The sequence below is a fragment of the Schistocerca cancellata genome, chromosome 2 (assembly GCF_023864275.1).
Source record: "Schistocerca cancellata isolate TAMUIC-IGC-003103 chromosome 2, iqSchCanc2.1, whole genome shotgun sequence".
In the NCBI taxonomy this organism is placed as follows: Eukaryota; Metazoa; Arthropoda; class Insecta; order Orthoptera; family Acrididae; genus Schistocerca; species Schistocerca cancellata.
In genome coordinates this window covers 622,747,549-622,754,341 of record NC_064627.1, presented here as the reverse complement: position 1 = coordinate 622,754,341, position 6,793 = coordinate 622,747,549, and positions in this window count along the sequence as shown.

Below are 6,793 nucleotides of genomic sequence, written 5' to 3'. Positions count from 1 at the left end.
CGATATTGCAGACTGTGAATCTACAAACGGCGAAGACACCGATGAAGGCTCTTCGAGTGATAGTGCCACGTACCATCCGAAAGTAACACCAGCAACTACAATTACCTTATCAGACAAAGAAAAAGCGGTGACGTATTGGTTGAACGAAAGTGGTAAGAAACGCCTATGTGTAAGTACTGTTCAAAATAAGTATCGGTTTGTCCGTTCTGAACGTGAAATGTATAGATGGAAAAAGGAAGTCGGTGGACGACGTAAGAGTCGACTGGAAATTGCGACGGAGATAAATGCGCGACTTTTTGAGCTATTTACCGATGCCAGACAACAGTCATTTAATGTCAGCGATACAACTTTGCGTGATTGGGCGTTAGAGATTGCCAACGCGATAGGCGCTAAAAATTTACAGCTTATCAAAGTTGGATTAGTCGCTTCGAAAGATCACATAAAATTGTGGCAATAAAAATAATAAAATTTGTATCGAGAAACAGGTCGGAAAATGAAGTGACACAAATCGAAATGATAGAAGCTTTTCTTACGAATGCAAAAAATAAGATCGCTAGTTTTAGTGAATCGTACGTGTACAATGCAGATCAGTCTGCTTTTCAAAAATAAATGCGTGCGAAAAGAACACTGACATTCAAAGGGGAAAAACATATTTAGGCGATTGCGCAGTCCACGACTGCACTCACCCATTCATACACTATAATGCCCATAATAAGTCTGGATGGTTCATTGCTGCCTAAACTAGCCTAAATGTGTGTCTTCAAGAACCAACTGGACGTTTTGGACCACATGTCAAAGGAACAATGTTCTACGCAAACAATCTTGTGGTAGACGCATCGAAGTCTGGAAAAATGGGGAACGAAAACGTTACACTTTTCATGCGTCATGCTTTTCTTCCGTTTTGCGGGAACAAATCTCTTCTCCTTCTAGATTAGTGGTCAGGTCTTAAAAGGTGTGATTCATTAAAAGCTGTATTTCGAGCCCACCCTGAAAAAGAAGTAGAGATACTTTAGATTCCACCCAGCACGACGAACGTAATTCAACCTTTGGACGGAGAATTTTTCCGTCAGTGGAAGTCATTTTACAGAAAACTAACAGAGAAAATTATTGTGTGCAGAACACTGCAATTTCCTGTGTATCACCGTGACAATATTTTCAAGCTGCAATCAGTAGTACATTATCAATTTTCCTCCCCACGGTTTCAGAATTTGATTAAATATGCGTGGCACTCCTCGAAATATACTGATACTAGGTCTGATTCATTCCTAACGCCAGCCCAGTTTTGTCTACGGACATCTAACAACGTCTGTGATTCGCAGGGCTGTCATATGTCATCTTTGCTTGTATGTTCTTGGTGCACAAAAATCCAATGTTTTGAACATTGTATCAATATTTTGCATTTTTGAGGTAATTACAAGAAATAAAATTTGGACGTGTTCTAAACCGTATATTTATTTGTCTCTATTTCATAGCTATTTGGAAAGAATGTTGTAGATAACATATCAGCCATATTTGTCAACGAATGTTTAATTATCATACGATCCCTTTCACTGGGGGAATCAGCTCTCTCACTGCTGTGGCAAGAGAGCGGCGCGTAGCTAACGCCACCTTATCCCTAGATGGCGTTGGTATAACGTAGCGAGAGAGGTCAGGGTTATACAAGAGGCAGTTATAAGCGCGGAAACCATGCGACAATAATGTCTTACTTCATCAAATTGTTTACAGACTTGCAGTTCATGTCAGCAGCTAAAATTCTGCATACAGACTTCTTACAATGTTAACTCACAGTGGTAAAAAAAGCAACACAGGTTTCGACATGACAAGTCTGACCATTCCCTTGTTAGAACTACTTAAACCTAACTAACCTAAGGACATCACACACATGCATGCCCGAGGCAGGATTCGAACCTGCGACCGTAGTGGTCGCGCGGTTACATACTGAAGGGCCTAGAACCGCTCGGCCACACTGGCCGGCTCCTGTTTTCAGGTGCGTGAGTTGCTTCCTGGGGCCTGGTGCGTGATTTGCTGGCGTGAGCCACGCAGTGTGCTTTTGCTATGATGTTATTCTGTCTGTTGTCGTCGGTATATCAGATTTGTGCATTGTGTGGTGGACTAGCATGGTGATTTTTAATCGGTAGGAGTTACTGTGTCTGTGGGATGGCCAGAGGGGCCCTACTAGGTGTCAGTTTGGACAGGGTTGCTTTCGCGCGCTGTGGGGTAGTGCTCAAAGCTAGTTAGCCAGGATTCTAGTCGGATGTTCTCTACTACTGCCGCAGTGCAGATGCTAGACAGTGAATGCAGGGCCAAGAATTTTTGAGGTTCTTGTTGTCTATGTTTGCATGTCGCCTTGGAATGTTTTGTCCAGGCAGAGTAGTGTTGGGTTCTATTTTAAATGTGTGTAGTTGTGTAAAGCCTGTTTTAAATGTGTCTGACTTAGAAATGTTAATGAGGACATGGCAGGCTGTAGCCATGTTTGATAGTGATTGTTCGAGCTAGTTTCATGTTGTTTCATTGCAGACTCTGTGTGTGTTGCCCTCGTCTGCTGGCTAGGGAGGAGTTTAAAAACTTCTTGTGGGGGGTGGGGGGGAGGTGAGGATATTGTGGCATGTTGAATGGCACAGTTGTTCTCCCCACCTCCAGAGAGTCAGTTTATCGGTGGCGGTGGAACCACGAGAGGGCGGAAAGCGCGGGCAAGTAATTCCGTGAGCGCCGCTGTGACCGAAATAGTTGAAAGCATGGATGGAGGTGTGGTCAGTCAGCTGCAGCAAGTGGAATCAGCAAATCTCTTCTCGAGTCCAGCGCCATCGCCACGATGATAGCGGTGGCCGAGCCGTCGTAGTGCCGCAAGGGGCTGGACTGGCAGAGCGGCCGAGGTGTGCATAACGGCTGGATCTGAAAGCGATAGCCTATTGTTGCTAGGAGACGAACGAGCGAGATCTGGGTAGAGCCAGGAGCGACGTCATGGAGATGTTGGTGGGCAGCACTACGGTCTGCGAGCGTGGCGTAAGTTCCGTGTAGACACAACAGCCTGGTGGAACGGTTACTGTCTTTTCCCAGACAGACAGATATCGATGGAACACTGCCTGAGCGGCTTTGCAGCTGACGATAGAAGTAGCTGGTTTTAGTTAAAGCAGTGCAGTGTGTGGTACGCGAGAGGTGCATTGCGTGTGTTTGCTAGCCACGAATTCTGCATGTTAATGCGTGGTTGTCATGTAGCAAGTTGAGGTTCCTTGATGTTGATACACGTAGTGCAGGTGTGCGAACTGTGAACGAGAGCAGTTCAAATTTGTTTACTGCATGCTGTGAGCGTTAATAATTGCATTAAACCTGAGGCGTTTAGTTTGAACTAGGTCGTGTGGGGACTCAGTGGTTGACACATTTAGCTGAGAAGTCACCTTGTTACTCATTTTACGCAAATAACCTATTGTTGTGTTATTGTATAAGAATTATTAAGATATGTTTGTAATTAGTTTAGTAGAGAGTTGTGTGTAGCTATCCGTTAACAGTAACAGTAGTAGTCGATGTGTAGTTGTGTGTTATGATCCTAGTTAAGCTGGAGATTTTGTTTTTCATCCTCTATTGTACTGATGACGTTATCTCAGATATTATTACTGATTTTGGCCGAGACCCAACCATTGTAAATTGCTGATTGTTTAGGCCGACCGGCTACATTTCATTTTTGTTGTTGATGGAACACATTTCGTTGTATTGATTGTGTGTAACCATGTTTAATGTTCGTTACGGGCTAGTCAACATTTTGTTCTATTGAAAATGTATTACTATTCTCTGCACAGCCCCCAGCCTGAATCCCACTCATCCTAAATCCTATGCTACATTTGGTTGTTGTGTTGAGAGTCTTGGCAGAGATTTTGGAGGAAACTAGTGTGTGTGTGTGTGTGTGTGTGTGTGTGTGTGTGCGCGCGATTACAAGGTGGCGCCGCATTGTTTCTGCATAGGGTGAAGGTAGCAACACTGATTCACTGAGGCAGAAATATATACGTCAGTAGTCCAGAGCATAAGGTCTGTTGCATTTTCCGAGCGATGAATAATAAACCAAGATTATTCCAAGTTTTTTTGTTTGTCATTTATGAAATCTGATATTACTACAGACACACATAAGAAGTCCGTAACGATGGACAACAAACGACTACAAGCTAGGTTTGTAAAGATAGTTGTGGTTTTGGGATTCTGTGTCATTATTGGGGGCTCGAGTTAAGTAAATTAAATAATTAGTAGACCACAACATGATGAACTTGCAACGCGTACATACTGTTTCTTCAGATTGCTTACTCTCTCGAATAGTACCCAGAAAATTTCCGAGCCTAGAGCACTTCTCCGGCTTGTCATTTTAAGTGTTAGATGCCCTGCCTCTGTTGTAGACGTTTATGCATGTTCTGGCGATCAAGGACTGATCGTCACACGTATTGATCACGAAAATTTCTTCCAGCTCCAGAATCCAGACCACATTGCTTTCATTTTACACTAACGACCCTAAACGTTACGGCAGCGTTCGGAAATGTATGACAGAAGAGTTCTAGAAACTGAATGCATAGTGGTTTCATATTTCCATGTGCTTTTCTTCCTTTTTAATGACCATTAGATTTTTGCATTTGCAAGTTTAATCTATTTTAAAGATCAAAAACTGTGAAATCATATTTATTTTGTTTAGAAACGATTTATTTATCGCTTGTAATTCTATACACCATTTCTACAAGGTGGGAAAAATCGACGATTCTGTTAAACTCTATTTCACCCGTAGAGGATCAAGGTAGACTGGAGTGTTTATAAATGAGTAGGCGTTACACAAACACAGCGATGGCATGACAGTAAACAACAGAAGCTCCGTTTCACTCATCACTTAGAACCCTTCATTGCGAAGCTCGAGCCTAGGTTTAAACGCAACCATTTCGGAGAAGATGGCGTCCGTATTAGGTGACCCCTTGCGATGTCTTCTCCTGTTTCCACCCCTCCAAGGAACGCGTCTTCCACCAGACTTCGCCGCGCCTCTCTTAGATGAGATGAGATGCTACGTCACGACCCTGCTCCTTCCGTGGTTCATCAAGTCGGGCAGCATCTGATGAACGCGTTGCGTACGGCTGACGACCGCAGCACGAAGTGAGCGCTCTGAGAAACCCAGCGCCGTCGTGCCAACTTCCTGGTACATCCGCCACCGGCCAGATGTTATCCGCTTTATTCCCAAACAAGAGCACGTTTTTCTCCTTTGCACTGAATAGGATTGTTTCACATTTCCTGAGTAAAAGCACCAAGAATTCCATCGTTCCTGTACGGACGAAACTAAACACCAGGTAGTTAGCATTGTATACGTAAGTGGAATAAAATTTACGTGTTTAAATCAATTAGTTCGTTACGATCTGAATTGAGGAATAATTTAAAATAAGACGTTGAGAAACAAATACAATGAACCGACAGGTGGGTCCTTAAAGTTGAGGCACAAGGAACACATGGGCGCTTTCCAGCTTAGTAGTTCTTGGAGGGCGGGCCGTAGCCATTCACATTGTGAGCTTGATATCCTTTGTTGGAAAGTGAAGATGGTCTGACGATTTTGCACGTACAGGATCAGAGTAGGTACCTATAGCAATTGAAACAGTTAGAAATTACGATATGTAGAGGGACAACTGAAAATATATTATGATCAGATTACAGAAGACGTGCGCATTACCTATTAGCTTTGAAGCATTACCTATTAGCTTTGAAAACAAGGATAGCGTCAGCGTTTCTCTTAAGGAAATGATTGGACCCATCATATAATCGAGCCCAGTTGAGCCACCGATTTATAGGGAGCCGATCCCTATTCACTTTTGTTTACAAACCCTTTAACTTACAGATTCCGGCACAGATGAACTCCTTTCGAATGCTTCAGAGAGTAGTTGACGCCCGTGCTCCGTCCACCGCCACCGCCTACAGCTACACAATGGCATGAAAATGGTCACATTCTGGCCGAAACTGGTAATCATTGTAAATAAATATTTTATTGCAGTGAAAACTATTTTTAATACTTTTTAGTATTTTAGCCAGATCTCTTTTTTCCCACGAGAAATGTTTTTAAAGATTACAAAAAATTACTTATCGAACAATAATATTTACAGATATGCTCTCTGAGCTGAAAGTGTTCCCCTATATGGTTCAAATGGCTTTGAGCACTATGCGACTTAACTTCTGAGGTCATTAGTCGCCTAGAACTTAGAACTAATGAAACCTAACTAACCTAAGGACATCACACACATCCATGCCCGAGGCAGGATTCGAACCTGCGACCGGAGCGGTCGGTTCCCCTATAATCACCTTGATCGAACGTAACCAAACTCATGCTCCAGTATTTCCGTAATTGTGGCATATATTGATTAATGTTTCATCATTACATAAATTTATTTTCATTAGTTCTAAGACATATAAGTTAAGGAACAGTGTCAGTATTTAAAAGCGTATTGGGTGAGGCTAACGTTACTGGAAATTTTCAGGTGCAGATTGCTCCACAACATGTCCAGAGGATGGGCACGTGGATCTTATCTCCTTATTTTCGACTTAGGACGAATCCTGAGCAACGTATATGCAACTTAGAGAGACTCCAATGCGGGTATATGAGCACCGACATGTAGCTATTCGTGTCTTTCCAAATGACTGGAAAACGAGTTGCGGAAAGATGGACTCAGGACAACACTGTGGCAAAAAGATTAGCACGGGTGCTTCTAGAACGTCTACACCACGAGAAGATCGTAGGATTGTTCGGGTGACTGACGAAAAGACTGATAACAACTGATATCGGGACAGAGTT